At 33.7% G+C, this 16,432-nt stretch overlaps 1 long non-coding RNA gene across 1 annotated transcript; it reads right to left on the bottom strand.

Moving 5' to 3' along the window:
- Positions 1–1,974: 1,974 nt before the first annotated feature.
- Positions 1,975–15,641, bottom strand: LOC141417333 (uncharacterized). Its single transcript, XR_012441859.1, has 6 exons — positions 15,438–15,641; positions 11,403–11,506; positions 8,747–8,895; positions 7,995–8,084; positions 3,124–3,205; positions 1,975–2,266 (listed from the first exon to the last, which is right to left on the bottom strand). It is a non-coding gene; the product is annotated as an uncharacterized lncRNA (long non-coding RNA).
- Positions 15,642–16,432: the final 791 nt, after the last annotated feature.

Raw genomic sequence — 16,432 nt, 5'->3', positions numbered from 1 at the left:
TTTTAAAGTTTCATATTGATTGGAGACTGAAAATATTAATCTTATATTGTAAACATGAGAAAATTGGTGTCTTATTCAGAAATCAGGTCACCTAGGAGATGATGGGGAATGAAGCCATTGGTGTTGATTTTGAGGTTACAGAACCTGACCTGCTAGTGACAGTCTTCCCAGTTCTTCCAGCTCTTAGAATGCTGCTCAATCCACTCTATCAAGTTTCCTCGTGTTTGGTCCCCAAAAAGAGTTCTAGGAACATTTTAGTAGCACTATCTTCCTTCACTAATATTATTGATGATTTAAGAAAGGCATCCTTGGCATGATCACAGTAATTCCAAATTAAAAGTTAGAAATGATACCATCACTAAACCGAAAGTTAAGATGCAAACATGTTGGCTAGGCCTGCTGGCACACTCCTGTGATCCCAGCACTCAGGAAGCTGAGGTAGGAGAATTAAGGCAGTAATCTACAGCTTTCTTTTAGATCTGGAATGTCCTCCAAAAGCCCATAGTTTATAGACTTCACCCCAGATTGCTGCTACTGGAAGATGGAAGTAAACTTTAAAACGTACCCTAGAAGTCCTTCTAGTCAATGACTGGTAGTGTGCCTTTAAAAGAGATAGTGTCCCCCACACCACCCTTTTTCTTTCATTTTCGTGCACTCTTGTGTGCTCTTACCATGATGCACATCCACAGGCCAGAAACAATGGGCCAAACAATTGTCGAATGAAACTCCAGAACATTAAGCCAAAATAAAGCAAAATTTTCTTTTGATAAGTTGATTCTTTCAGATACTGGTTACAGTTATAGAAAGAAGATAAGAAATCAACATTTATAAAACACACACTGTGTCAGGCCTACTGTCAGGTGCAGTTAAAGGTATAATCTCACTTCTTCACCATAACCTTGCAATGCAATGCTGTTGATATTCTTGGATGTTTACACTTAAGCAAAACTACCTGACAGCAACTTTGTAAACAATTATGTTTATTTTTTTTTCCAAAAGCAATATTTAAAATGTGGTACTCAAGCTGTATTTCATTAAAAATATATTACTTCAGCTATTTGAAGGGTGTGAAGGAGTGGGAGAAGGAGTAGAATGTGACAAAACTATGACAAAGGAGTTAGGAAAAACATTTCAGGAACAAAGAGAACTAATTAGCTCAAGCATATGGTTCATCTCACTCTGGTAAGAGCTAATTGCCTTTTGTGCACTCCAACAGCCAAAAGTACCATGGGGTGGCTACTCATGTGAACATAAATAGAAAAGCTATTAGAAAGCATTGAAACTCACAATGCATTCAATTTGCACACAATGAGAATCCTTCTTCTAGCTAACAGTGTTTCGCTTTATTAAATTTTGTAACTAATTTGAAATGCTTATGATGGGAAAATGTTCTTTTTTCTTCTTTTATTTATCCAATGTTTGGGTCATTTCTCCCCCCTTCTCCCCACCCCCTGCTTTTCCCTCTGCCCCCTCCCTCTCCCCCCACCCCCTCAATACCTGGCAGAAACTTTTTTGCCCTTATCTCTAATTTTGTTGAAGAGAGAGTATAAGCAATAATAGGAAGGAACAAGGGTTTTTGCTGGTTGAGATAAGGATAGCTATACAGGGAGTTGACTCACATTGATTTCCTGTGCATGTGTGTTACCTTCTAGGTTAATTCTTCTTGAACTAACCTTTTCTCTAGTTCCTGGTCCCCTTTTCATATTGGCCTCAGTTCCTTTAAAGTATCTCCATTAGTTTCTCTGCATTGAGGACAATAAATGCTATTTAGTTTTTTGGGTGTCTTACCTATCCTCATACCTCCCTTGCAGAAACACCTTTTTTATTTTTAAATTATTTTTATTCTTTCCCAAATTAAGTAATTTTCTTTCTATTGTTATACTTACTATAGAGTGTTCTTGCTGATAGTTATAAATACATCTATCTATAGCTATTATCCTGTCCAAATAGTGAATAAAAGAAACCTACCTTTTATTCTCTAAAAAGGTGAATTTATGCCTCATGATGTGCCAGAAGCTCCCTGCTGCATGATTTTCTCAAAATTATTGCTCAACCCTCATCTAATGAGCAGTGGTTTTCAGACTTGCAGGTACATCAGAATCCCCAGGAGGACTTATTAAAACACATATTGCCGGACTCAACTCCCAGAGATTCTGATTCATTAAGTCCCAGGTGAGACTGAGAGCTTCCATCTCCAACAAGTCACATTGATGCTGATGTTGATTGCCCACAAATGCATTTTGAGAATTTCTTCAAGAAACTTTCCCTAAAAAATCAAACTCTGGTCAGTAGTATGTTCAAAAAGCTGTCTTTATTAACCACATAAGTGTAGTATATGTACTTTAGCATTTAGTGATACATTTCAAAACTATTCTCAAATCATATTTAAGTTAAAAACTCAGTAAAGAACAATTATATATCTTCATTATTGTTCAGATAGCCAAATACTCTATCATAAATATGTGTCACTTCACAATAATGCCAGTGTAAGAAATATGAAAATGTACAAGTGTTTTGAACGCATTTACTGCTCATTTACACACTATTTTATGCCACGTTTTTAGATTCTAAAAATAAATAGCAAGTAAAAATTTTTAAATTAATTCAAAAATATTGGAGCAAAGTCTTGGCTTGGAGCAAAAAACTTCAGAACATCATGTCTAATTCTAATTCTACCAATAGTTTTGTGTCTTTGGGCAACATGAAAGTATCATTAGTCTGTAGTAATGTGGGGATGTGTGTGTATTAAAAAAATATTCATTCTGCTGGTAGCCAGTGGCTCATGCCTGTAATCCTAGATACTCAGGAGGTAGAGATCAGGAGGATCATGGTTCAAAGCCAAGCTGGGCAAAATAGTTCTCAAGATCCTATCTCAAAAAAAAAAAAAAAATCACAAAAAAAGTGCTGGTGGAGTGGCTTGAGGTTATAGGCCCTGAGTTCAAACTCCAGTATCAAAAAAAAACACTTGATTAATTAAACACTTGATTCTTTCATGTTACCATTAAACACACAATGGTTTATGTACAGAAGAAAGGAGGTTTTTCACATGCTCTGTCTTTTAAAATAAGCTTCTTGACATAACATCCCAAAATAAATAGTATTGAAAAAAACAGGACTTCATACCTGTGAGGAAAACTGGTACATTCTTTCATGTTTCAACCAGAAGATGAAAAAGCAAATGTTCTTCAAGTATAGTGTTATTTTCCTAGGTAGGGTTAAAACATGATAGGTTTTAAATGTTCTTGACATGGTATCAGAAAAAGTATTGAAACCCTTGAGTATGCATAGGCTATCTCAAAACATTATAAAAATATTAAATATCACTAAAGAACAATTTATAGTTTAGGTAAACTTATTATGTTGAGGACAAGAATAAAATGTTTTATTTTTAATTTAGATTTTCATATAAATGTGAGCTTTGTCCTGTACAATAACGAATATGCACCACTTTTGACTTTCCATTTGTTTTATCGATTAAATAAATAGGTATTCTAAATTGTGCTTTCAAGAGTTATTTTTTGCCTTTAACAAAAACGTTTCATTTCAATAATTTTCATTTCCCTTAATGTTAGTACCCATGGCATTTAACAAATCTTATAAGTTAATATAAAAAATGTATCAGCCCACATGTCTGGTGAGTCTGACTTGTCTGATGAGTATGCTAAGAGAAAAATGCCTTGGTATCACAATTCTTTTAGAGCAGCTCAGAATAATTTTTGGTTTACCTGAACAGAGTAGGAGTAAGCTAGTCTGTCATAGAATTTAGATTTTATATAGTGCTTATAATCTTTCTGTGAACCATAAACTCATTCTTCCTTGATTAACAGAAACATTTGGAAAAAAAAAAAACCAGCAGCAAACACAAAAGCAAATAACCAACAAAAAGCCCAGCCTCCCCTTGTCACACACTCATTTTGTCTACTCAGCACAACTGTCATATTCTTCAAGTAACTCAGAGTCATCAGTGCGTCGATTGCAAGGCCAGGAAAAATGCACAAACAAGAGGTCTTTCACATCTTCTCCACTGCTTTGATAAACAAAAACTCTGGGGCTCTTATTTTTCTCAAAGGTCAGACTAAGTCGTCAAGAGAAAAATGCATGTGGAGATCATTTTGCAGAATGGGTTAGCACACAGGCTCTGTTTTTTATAGCTATGTACACTTGAGACAGTTTCTTAAATTTTCTGTGACTCAATTTTTCCACCTCTAAAGTGCAAATATTTTCTGAAAGTATTCTATAAAATAATTGGGAGGAGCAGTACTGGGGATTGAACTCAGGGCCTCGTGCTTGCTAAACAGGTCCTCTACCACTTCTACCATGACCCCATCTCAAAGGTAAAGATTGATTGGTTGATTTTGCAGTACTGGGAATTGAACCCAGGGCTTGACCCATGCTATGCAAGTTCGCTATAACACAAGCCATGCCTGTAAGCCTACTTTTAAGTTTAATTTTTCAATCTTATCTTACTAATGAGACAGTTTCTCTACCCCGGAATTGTGTCCCATGGTACTCCTGCACAATGTACTGCAATTGCTGTTGTCTAACTTATTATAAAGATTCATTTCCTACCACACAGCCTCTAAAAGCAAACAAAGAAAGACTTTAAGATTAGTATCAGTGCTTGATTCCTCATTAACTCCAATAACCAGCTCCCAGCACTTAGAGAGTACTGACACAATGCACATATTAAATATTTACTAAGTAAAACCATTCTTGGTGATAAAATTAGTAATGCTTATTAATTTTTGGTAGCTGCAGCTTCGATACATAGGATCTTGTAAAGTACTGACAGACATTTCATTGGTTTGTTCAGTGTGACTCTACAGATGAATTAGAAACATATGTTAAAAGGGAATGAATGTCCCATGGAAATAAAATACTCTTGAATTAATACAATAAATCAGGCATGGGGTGGCTTTTGTCTTCCTTGAAATACCATTATAGTACTTAGTGTAATCTCATTTTTGTATTTAATAACATCATTGTGTGACTTAGCTTGTAAGATTTTTATTTTAGAATGTCTAAAGTATGCTTATGGGGAAATTTTTGGAAGAATTGATATTGCCAACTTAGCTTTTCTTCTGCGCTTTAAATTGGTATAGAGAAACATGTATTTTTTCCCAGAAAGTAACAGTAATCAGAATGACAAATTAGTCATAATTAGCAAGCCAAACAAAATCAAAAGATTTTTTAGTCTTCTTTTATTTACAGAGGCTATACTAGGAGAAATGTCCACAAATGTCATGCTTAATGGACAAGGTTATAAAAACGTCTCATTTTCATATAAAGAAGCATCTTGCTGGGCATGGCAGCACACACCTATAATTCCAGCATTTGGAAGGCCAAGGCAGGAGAATTACAAGTTCCAGGCCAGTCTGGCCTCACAGCAATACACTGTCTCAAAAAAAAAAAAGCATCTTTATATACAATGGTTGTTTTCCAATCAGAATCAGATGCACACGTAGGGTTGGTTTTATCCATAGTGATGCCAAGCCCATGTTGGTGTTGAATAAATTGCATTTTTCTTAATGAATTGAACAGTACAAGGCATTACAAAATTATTATGCAGTCTTAAATTTAAACTTTGATCTATTTACCAAATTTTATCATTACAGTAGATTAGAAATAGAAAGCAGGTTTTACTGAAAACGAATTTTATGTCAGCATTGCTGTGTTATTTTAATCCATAATAAATAGAGTGCACTGACTAAAACAAAGGGTCTCTAAATAAAGGTAATAATAGCCAAGGTCTATGTCCTAATTTACATAAGTGCAAAGCTCCTTGATGTCATCTTGTGTCAGAGCTAACTTCAAGCTCAAGCCTCCAAATTCTTAATTCCTTGCTGTCTACCCTCTACAATATTGCTTATACTAATAAACGTCTCCTTTGTATCCCTCTGCCTCTTTTTATTATTATAAATATTATAATTTATTATAATTTATTATAAATATTATTTATTATTATTTTATTATTTTTTGCTGTTTCTGTCTCCCCCATCCCATCGTTCTTAACATAGAGAAAGCTATTGTGATGCCCAGCCAGTTATATACAGATAACCTCAAATGCTACTTGATTTCTGATCATTATTTCACCTTCTTCCATTGTTGGCAACAGTGAGTCTAATGGGTAACCTAGTCACTATTAAAGAGCTAAATATCCATGTAGAAATTACCAGAGCATGCTGACATCCATTTTTATAGTAGATAAAGATGGTCTTTCTTTTCAGTTATGTGAGTTAATGAATCTCCCTTGCAGTCTTAGAATTTTCCCATTATATTGCCAGAGGTTATATTGTCATCTTCATCTTACAGTTTTTGAACAACACAAAGTACTTAACAGGTAGTGTGTAATCAAACCAAAATATGTTTCTATGCACTAAAAATGGAAAAAGACTATTAGCTCTTGAGAGAAGAGAAAAATTCTGTGCTCAGACTCATCCACAGCGCCATTCTCAATGTTATGAGAAAACATGGTTTATGATTCCTTTATACCATAATCCTGACAGTTTGACCATTTTTAAAATGAATCATGGTAGTAACTTTTAAACACTGAAGTTCACCCTGGATAATGTTTCTAGAATATAGCACCAGTTTTTTGTTTTTACCCCCCCCAAAAAAATAAACAAATAATCCAAAAATAAACTTTCTGAGCTCTGATTAGTGATTTTTTGCAATTTTTGTTATCCAATGATTCAGTACAAAATCATGTGCACTAGAAAAGTCCTCTTTGTATGGATTTCGTTTATACCTGAGAATCATTTATTTATCCTTAGTATTAAATGATAGCTAATAATAGTGTCTAGACTTTCATTTCAACATGGAAACTGTTTTCTTGAGTTTTAAGACAAATAAATGGCTAAGAAGATGGGACAGTGTAATAAAGGAGTAGGTTCCAGACAAAAAAACACTTGTAGCTATAAAGAGAGAAGCAGATGTTGTGCTTCGAAACACTCCAAATAAAGAGCAATGGACTACTTTATATGGATCCCTAAAACCTGGTCTCTGAGCCTCATGTAATCTGAATTCTCCTGAGGATGGCTCTTTTACCTTTAGATTATAAAACAATTAGGTTTCCCTGACAAGGTGAAGGTGGGTTCTTAAGTTATGATGAGACTTTTTGACAACCTCTTAAGCAGAGTTGAAAGAACGATGAGTAAATTAAAATAGATTTTAAAAAATATAGTAAAAAGCCTCAAACCAAAAATAGTCATCTGCACTCTGCCTTCAGGACTCTTTGGCTTCTCCTCCTGCTTTTGCTCACCGCACTGTGGCAGCACCACCTGCTCCATCTGCTAGGGGCCACTTAACACCATGGTGCTTGTTGGCTTAAGGAAAACCATGCCAGACTATAGGCAGACATCCAGCGATTTTTCTGCTCAAAATGTAAGGTAATTTGTAGAAACATCAAAATCCAAATGAGTTTTAACATATGTGTACATATATAATTGCAAATGTGTCCTGGAGGAGAAATTGTGACTTATCAGCATCAATAACAACTCTTGAAAAATTGCTAATCAAACATTCAAAAGAAAGGATTGGAAGACAGACAAACTATTTAATAACTAACTTCTTTTAGTTCTACTTTCATCACACTCATTTTGTTCACAGTTAGTGGCCCAGAGGTAAACAAGCTACTTTGAAAAGGCATTGATCCCAGATGCTGTTTGGGTTGAAAAATAAGCTTTTTTTTTTCTGCTTGCCTAAATTGATTTTCAGAAGCCTTATATTAGGGATATTTTTAAGTTACATAATTATCTTATTTTAAACTTAGGGAAATATATACGAAAATGTTTTCCTAAAATCAAAAAATGAATCTTGTTATTACTAATTGTAGAAAGAATAAAAACTTTATATATGTAATGGGAAGAACACTGAGCAGGAATAAGGATTTCTGAGTCTGTCACTATCAAAGTTATTCACTTTCTTAAACTGTAAAATAAGGGCTTTTGCCTTGATTTCTAAAGTACTGTCCTTTTCTAATATTACCTACCCACCTGAATGCAGGGGAGTGCGCTTCCTCATGTGAGCCACCATTACCACTCTGAAGCCCTGCTTTGCTCTGGAATTTCACAACAGTTTACAGACTTGAAACCAACAGAAGGAAAAAGGAAGGTCATAAATTTGTTTTCTCAAATGTAGATTAAAATTCAGCAATGCCATCACAAATTAAAAACTCTAATTTCATTAAATTCTCATGTTCCTTGCTCATTAAAAATAAAATATTTTGAAAATCCTCATATTAGTAAACAAAACCAAGAAATAATTTAGTAAATTCACAAGCAACAGTTAATCCATTATGCAGTCTGATTGTTGATCTCAAGAATTGTACGACTGAAGGAAATCATAAAACTGTAATTTTACAAATATGTAAAAAGGGTTAAAAAATCTAAGTAGTTTCTATTATTTTACATTTGCATAGAGATATAATTTATATACAATAAACTACTCATTTTCTAGCATGCAATTTTTTAACATATATATAAAACCCATTAAAGTCTCACCAAATGCACATAAACACCATATACTTCACTCTAAAAACTTTCTTTTTGTAACCCTTCTCTTCTCTTCTGCCCCTCCCCCATCTCCTTTCTTCCAACCCCTGGAATCACTGACCTGATTTGTGGTTCTATCTATTAATTTGTATTTTCTGTAATGTTTATATTAATGTAAAGACACAGTACATATCTTTGTTTGTCTGGTTTCTTTCACTAACTATATTTATGGTGAGATTCATCCATGCTGTTACCTTTGGAAGACAATCCAATGGATTTGTATATCTTGTTTCTGCACATCAGGTGAGAGTTGGAGAGAAAAGAAGGGATTGATTTGAATGATGACTATTGGATGCATTTGTGGAATTTTCACAATGAAACCCCTTTGTACAATCAATATATGCTAATAAAAACAGGAAACAGAAAAAAAGAAAATTGGTTTGGCAGTCTCTTAAAAATTTAATTATGTATCTCCCATATGATCTAGACATCTCACTCCTAGGAGTTTACCCAAGAGAAGTAAAAGTGTATGTCTATATAAAGATTTGTACACATGCTGATAGAAGCTTTATTTGTAATACTCCAAAATTATTATAAAAACTAAATGTTCGTGAAGAGATGAATGGAGGAGCAAATTGGTATATCTCAAGAAAGGAATACTATTCAACAATAAAAAGAAACAAATTATTGATACACACAACATGGATGAATTTCAAAAATATGCAATATGGTAGAAGTCAAACACAAAAAACTACATCCTGATGATTCTGTTTATATGATATCTAGAAAAGGCTGTTCCACTAACAATAAAGAACAAATCAATATTGCCTGGGTCTGGCAATTGATTAAGCTTAACTGGAAAAAAAAAAAAGGCCCAAGGAAATGATCTGAAGTAATGTCAGTGTTTTGTAACATATTGCAATCATGTACACAAAATTTCACACAATAACCAAAACTTGTTAGATAAATGAATTTAACACATTTTTATGAGTAAATTCATTGTAGTAGCAACTTTCTCTTCAGTGAATCTGATGAGAAAAAGAGAAACATGAAACACAGAAAGAGAGAGAGAAAAAAAGAGACAGAAAGGGAGGTAGAGAGAAAAGAAGAAATGGAAAGAGGAGAAGGAGAAGTCTCCAACAAACTGAGCTGCACTGTTAAATACAGCATTTAGTTTGATAGTCTCTAAATTAAGAGATGAAACAATAAATAAAATGGAACAGAGGTTGAATGAGCCAACAATATCATACATTGCATGTTATTTGACTTTTCTTATTGATATGCATGGGTTCTTTATATATACATATATGTGTGTGTGTATTACATAAACATGTAATAATTTATCTGCAGTTTCCTCCATTATTTATAACTATACTATCTTGTGTCTTTTGGTAAAAGTTCCAGCTGTGGTTGTGTTTATCAAAATCTTTTGCACTACTTTTTTCTTATTATATAAACAATAACAATCTCGTGTTCATAAAAGTGCATTCTCTATTTTTCTCTGAAGTTTTATAATGTTGACATTTACATTTAACTGTCACCTAAAATTCATTTATTTGTATGTGATTTGAATTTCATGGAAAAAGCAATTTTTCTATCAATATTCAAAATTGATTTTGCCCCAGTATCTTCATACCAACTTCTATTACATGAACAAGGCTTTTTCTTGGCACTTTATCTTCTGCCCCAACTTGTTTGTTAGAAATACATTAACTATACTTAGCCCTTTGTTGTTTTACATAAATTCTAAAGTTGACAACTTAGTTTATCAAAATACAAAATATATCCAGTTATACTAAGTCTATAGATCAGTTTGGGGACAATTGGCATCCTTAAGATATTACACCTTCCAAACTATGATCATGGTATATTTCTGTAATTATTTATATCATCTCAAAAATATTTAATGTTTTTCATAAATATCTTGGAGATTTTTGCTAGACTTTTTTACAGTTTTTCTGTATTTTGGTACTTTTATAACTAACACCAAATTCTGGTTTTAACAGTAATTGTTTTTCTTTGGCAGTACTGGAGTTTGAACTCAGAGCCTCACACTTACAAGGCAAGTGCTCAATCACTTGAGCCACACTCCCAGGCCTTTTGGCTTTAGATAATTTTCCAGTGGGATCTCATACATTTTGCCCCAGTATCACATTTTTTCCCTGCACTGGCTTGAACCATGAACAAGGGTGCATCATTACACCTGGCTTGTTGCTGAGATAGGGTATTGCTAACTTTTTGTCTGGGTCTGACCACAAACCATGATCCCCTCAATCTCTATTTCCTGAATAGCTAAAATTACAGCCATGAATCACCACACCCAGTCAAAAGTAATTGATTTTTTAATGCTGACTTTATATTCAGCAATAATGGTTCTCTCATACTAGCTCTAACAATTAACCTGTAGTTTATTCTGTTTATGAGAATTTCGTATCACCTGAGAATAATGTGTTTGCTGTCTTTTCCATTTGTTTTCAAGTATATTCTTTCACAGATATTCAAATAACTGAAAATTTTTCTATTTTGACTCAGTTTCTGATTTTTGTCTCCTCTAGTAGCTCTAAAAAAAATAATGCTTAATTTATCATCTTGTCCATGAGTCACATTGGAAGTTCATATTATTTCCAATTTTTTTTTGTGAAAAATCTTTGAAATATGGCTTGAAGACAGACTTTCCATGTAGAATCTGAATTTGCTCCACAGGTTTTGGAGGGCACGATGAGGTGGAAGGAAATACTGTAAGCCAAAATCTCAGCTTTTTAAAAGAACACACAGATAAAGATATTCCATCAGAAAGCATGCTCATGGGTTATGAATTACCAAGGGAATGGTGTTTTGGTTTAAATCTGCATTCAGTACTTTTAGAGAAGCAAGATTATTTGCAGTTCCTTTCTGCACAGGGTTACCTACCTACCACCTTTTAGTTTCTCAGCTCATGGGAGTGAGGCTATCTGCTATTAGACTCCTCACTGTGGAAAGGATTTTCCCTGAGTTTTCTCTTCTTCACCCTGTATCTTGACAGAAAAAAGTAACATTAAAGATCTGGCTCTGCAAATGTTCTTCAGATGAGTTAGTTCTTTAATATCATGGTAGCTGAACATTGTCTCTTAGAAGACACAAAATATTTTATCAAACATTTTTAATCTCTTTTTTATGAAGAGGTCATTTCATATACTATTCTCCCATCCAGCAGAAGAAAGAAGTACTCATTCTCCACCTAACTGCCTAAAATCTGTGCTTCAGATGTAGAGGGAAAACATTTTGTAAATTATCAAATATTACATGTTATATAAAAATTAAGATAATTCTGAAGAATTGTAAATTATTATGAAAGCTAAAATATTTACACATATACTTATTTCTATTAGCTAAGGATAATACCTGATTCAAAAACAGAAGTTTTCACCTCTAAGTTTATCATTTTTATATATGACAGTATAGTGTGGGAAGCAAAAAGTATAAGACGTTCTTAAGAATTACAGATTAAAGAATACTTTTAGCATTCAAAACATTTTCTTTTGTGATCTGATTCACTTAATTGTGCTCTAGAAAATTTATTTTACATTCTAATGTAGTAGTTAAAAGTAAAAGTGTATAAAAATATTTCTTATAAATCTCTAACCTTTACTTCTACATTATATTTTCCACCATTAGTTTATAATTCCTAATGACTATTATAATGAATATTTAATCTCCACATGAAACCTGAACTTGAATGTTGTAAAGCTTAATAAAACGGCAGGTTTTACACACATTATTGTGTCTTGATGAGGCGTGCTCTCTACACCTCAAGCTTTGGCCTGAGACTTATATCCAACTTTCCACCGAGAGAGCTAAGAATCTACTTGTGCATTGGATATGACATGATGTGATATGTTTTCATATGATATAATTTGATAAGATATGACTGATATGATATGAGTAATACTTCAACCTTAAAAACTAAGGGACCTCTGAAAATTTCAATTGATCTTTTCCCCTCAGACCTACCTGAGAAATGTAGGTTTTATAGACGCAAAACCCCTGCACCCTAAAGGATATACAAAAATATTCCAGTTTGTCAAACTACCAAACCTTTATAAGGTTCAGGTACTTCTGCCATGGTGACATACTGTCTTTATGACTGATTTCATTTTAAAGCTGATTCCAAAGATCTATGTCAGTATCAGTGATTCTTAAAGAACAAAGCACAAATAGTAGCATTTCAGATCAGAACTTAGTAACAAAATATTCATCTTACATATTTTTAAAAGGTAAAGGAAACAGAAACTGAGAAAACTAGAACAGATTTTCTTTATCTCAGGGAGGGTGACAGCAGCAACTGCCTTTTCTAAACAGGCTTCAGAAGTCTGAGCATTTTGAGAAATTATTTAAGTAAAGAAGTAAACCCAATGTCTCATATGTTAAGTATATTCTTGATAGGGCTAGGAAAAATACTTTTGTGAATATATACTCCAATAGAAACTCAGGTCAAAATACAAAAATAAAAAGGATAATAATTGTGCCCAATCCTCCTTTGCATAAATGCATCTTATAATATAGGGAAGTTAATAGCGTCATACTTCACAGGGAACTTTTTGTTGTTTCTAACTGGATTTGATTAAAATTCACGGGTGCACAGATTACTAAAAACTAAATTGTATGCATGTGCTTCTCCTAAACCAGACTCATCTATGGAACTGATGGAAAATACAGCGCATCTAAATGTGCTATAAGGGAGTATGGCACAAATGATGACCGTCCTAGAGAGGAAACCCATTATCTTATATCATATCAGTTGCAAATACAGTAAACAATGAATTCATTATTATTACTGGATTTCAAACTAGAATAAATCTCTAATATTGTATAGTAAAATCATGCAGAAGAAATCAACCATGCCAGCTCTGGTAATGCTTTTCTAATGAAATACCTTGAATCGCATACCAATCACACCATAAACTGTACTTAAAAGGTTAGTGATTATGGCTCCTCTGAGGACAGCAGTGAAGTATTACTACTATTTTCCACTTCAAAAGGAAATATAAATTGAAGGTCATGAACCAAATTTCCTTCCACTTTTTAGTGAAATGGATATAGAGTTTAATATATCACAAAAGCTCAGTAATAGTTTCATTTTCACTCTAAAGTGGAAGTGTTCTCTGTCTTCTGAGTTCTAATAAATATAAACTCTTGGTGGTAAAAAGTAAGCAACGGCACAGCTCAGCCTGACCACCTTCAGGTGAATGTATGTCCATCTGTGAAGTTATGGAGTCTGTTCTTTTCTTTGAGATCTTTAGAAAGGAAGGCTCTGAAGTCAAGGACTAGGTCTTAACTTTCTCTTGCCATCTATTGCTATGTAACAAAATACTTTAACTTTAGTGACTTAAGATAATCATTTTATTTGTTTTCTAACAATTCTACAACTTAGGCAGGGATCACTGGGGACAGCTCATCTCTCCATCTTGTGATGTAAACTGACCTAGCTGGCTTGCTTCCAGGCTCAACTCTTAAATAACCTCAGTGTCCTGGAGGCCATGGTGATGTTGACTGTTGACTGGAAGCTCAGCTATTGCTGATCAATGAGGGCCCGGTTCTCCTCGCATCAGATTTCTCTATGTGGTTAGGCTGAGCTTCTCTTGGTCTCACAGTAGCTGAATTTGAGTGCTACCACACTGCCCCCTAAAATGCGAAAGCCGATGTTGCTAACCTAAAAACTAAAGCCCAGAACTCCCAGAACTAGCAAAGTGTAACTTCTGCCACATTCATTGCTTAGGTAACAAGTTCAAATGTAAGAGGAGGCAACTGCAAGTCTGTACTGTAACAGATTACCAAGTGATTCAGCACTATGCATAGAGATGGTACTAACTGAATAGTTCTTATAGGAGTGAATTACAAAGCATCTAGATCATTTAATTTTGATGCTTTATCATCTTGATTGTAACATTTCTCCTGATGGTTAACTAAAATTTTCCCTTCCTACATTTAAACATATTTTCTATTCTAAATTGAAATTACCATAGCTCCTTGCTGATACACAGTCAACCTCATCTTCACAAAGTAAGCTTTTGCTTAAAGACAAGTGCTAAATTAGAAAATCACTTCCTATCTGCAAAACAAACTCATTTTACTGCTATGTGGGAAATGAGAAAGACAGTTAAATACTTGGCAAAAAGAATTAATGACATCCTTATATAGGATGTCATTAGTAGTAGAGAAGGATTTTTTGTTTTGGTTTGATTTGGACTTTTTTAAATTAAATACAAGATGCTTAGAGTATTTTCAAGGTAGGCAGAAAACAAAGAGCCATAGCACAGGAATCATTTTATCTCCTGGTGTCATGAATGTACTCTGAGTTGTAACTTCAGACTTTAAAATTTAAGTTCTCATTCTATCATGAACAGTGTATATCTTAAACAGTCACTTCCCTCAAGGAGTCTATTTGTTCAATTGTAAATGAGAAGGTTGTTCTGAAAATTTCTAAAGCAGCCTTCAGTTACAAAGCTACAAGATATTATTTATAAAATTTTATAATTAAAGATATTCTTAATTTCTTTCTATTGGCATAGTGTTTTTGTTGGTGCTATGAGGAGAAACCACATCTTCTATTGGCAAACATGTGTATTTTTGAAAAATGTTTTTACCTCCTCTTTGGACTATTCCAAAACTTCTGTGGTTTATTAAGATTCATTTCTCCAGAGAGGGGAATACATGGGTACTTGTATTTTATAGATATGCCTTCCTGTAGATTGACTATTTGCTGTTGTTAAATCTTCAATTTGTAAACAGAAGTTTCAAATATTTAAGTGAAATTTTAAATTAAGAACAAATGCATAGAATTATAAATTCATTGCATGGTTTTGCAAAATTAGAACATCATCTGATTCCCACATATTGGCAAAAGATTAGCAATAATTGATCTTGAACAAAACATAAAACAAAGTAGTTGGTGAGCAAAATTCTTACCAGCTAGTCCAGTGAGATAGCCAGCACCACCCTGGGAAAGCAGACTGCACCCATTTCCTCTAGTCTGCAATAGTGAATCATATTGGTAGTTGAGAGTAGCCATCATGACAGCATTGACCCATGGCTTTTCCTTTCTTGTCTTCTATTTATTTATTTATAGAGTTAATTCTTAAACATTGTATTTACACCAATTATAAGTCACTCTATCTAAAAGAACAAAAGATAAGAATTCATGTACCCATGTAGATTAAAGAGATAGGGCAATGTTGGGAAATTAAAGCCCACATTTAAATTGAGACCTGAATGATACAGTTGGTCGTATACTGTAGAGGAAGCATACTTCTGATGGTGTGTTAAGACATGGGAAAGCCCTAAGCCAAGAATAAAACCAATATATTGGAAGATCAGATTAGAGGGTAGTGGGAAAGGAACACATGTATCAATCAGATGTTGCTACAAGAAGAGGGTGGAAATGTAGACAGAAACCAAATCACATAGATATTTGTAGGACATGGTAAGGGTTTTGGACTTTAGGAATAAAATAGTGAGGAGAAATTGAAAAGCTTTCAACTGAGGAGTAAAATGAACATAATTATTTATAAAAGGTAATTTGAATCGTCTGTATTAAATGAACCGGAGTTAGGAATGGGAAAGATAAAGTGGAAAAAAGCACACCAGTTATGAAAATATTTTGCTACTTTTGGTGAAAAATAAGAGTAGTTTAGACAAGGTTGGACTATAGATATGGAGAAACTTTAAATGCTTTGGTTGTAGTTTGGAGGTTGCATTATAGAATTTGATGATAAATTTGATGTAACAAATTTTTAAAAAGCCTTTCAGGCAAGCATCCTAAGTTTTCATTTAATTGTGATACTATTTACTAATGGCAAACACTGGAGAGGAAAATGTCAAAATAGAGGTTTCTAGTTGGAATATTCTGTGTTCAAAATATCTATTACATATAAAGGAAGGATCAAGTATTAGTTGAATATGTG

This window comes from Castor canadensis, chromosome 2 (genome assembly GCF_047511655.1).
Source record: "Castor canadensis chromosome 2, mCasCan1.hap1v2, whole genome shotgun sequence".
Lineage (NCBI taxonomy): Eukaryota > Metazoa > Chordata > Mammalia > Rodentia > Castoridae > Castor > Castor canadensis.
Note: the sequence above shows the minus strand (reverse complement) of the source record. Positions and strands in the feature narration are given on the sequence as shown.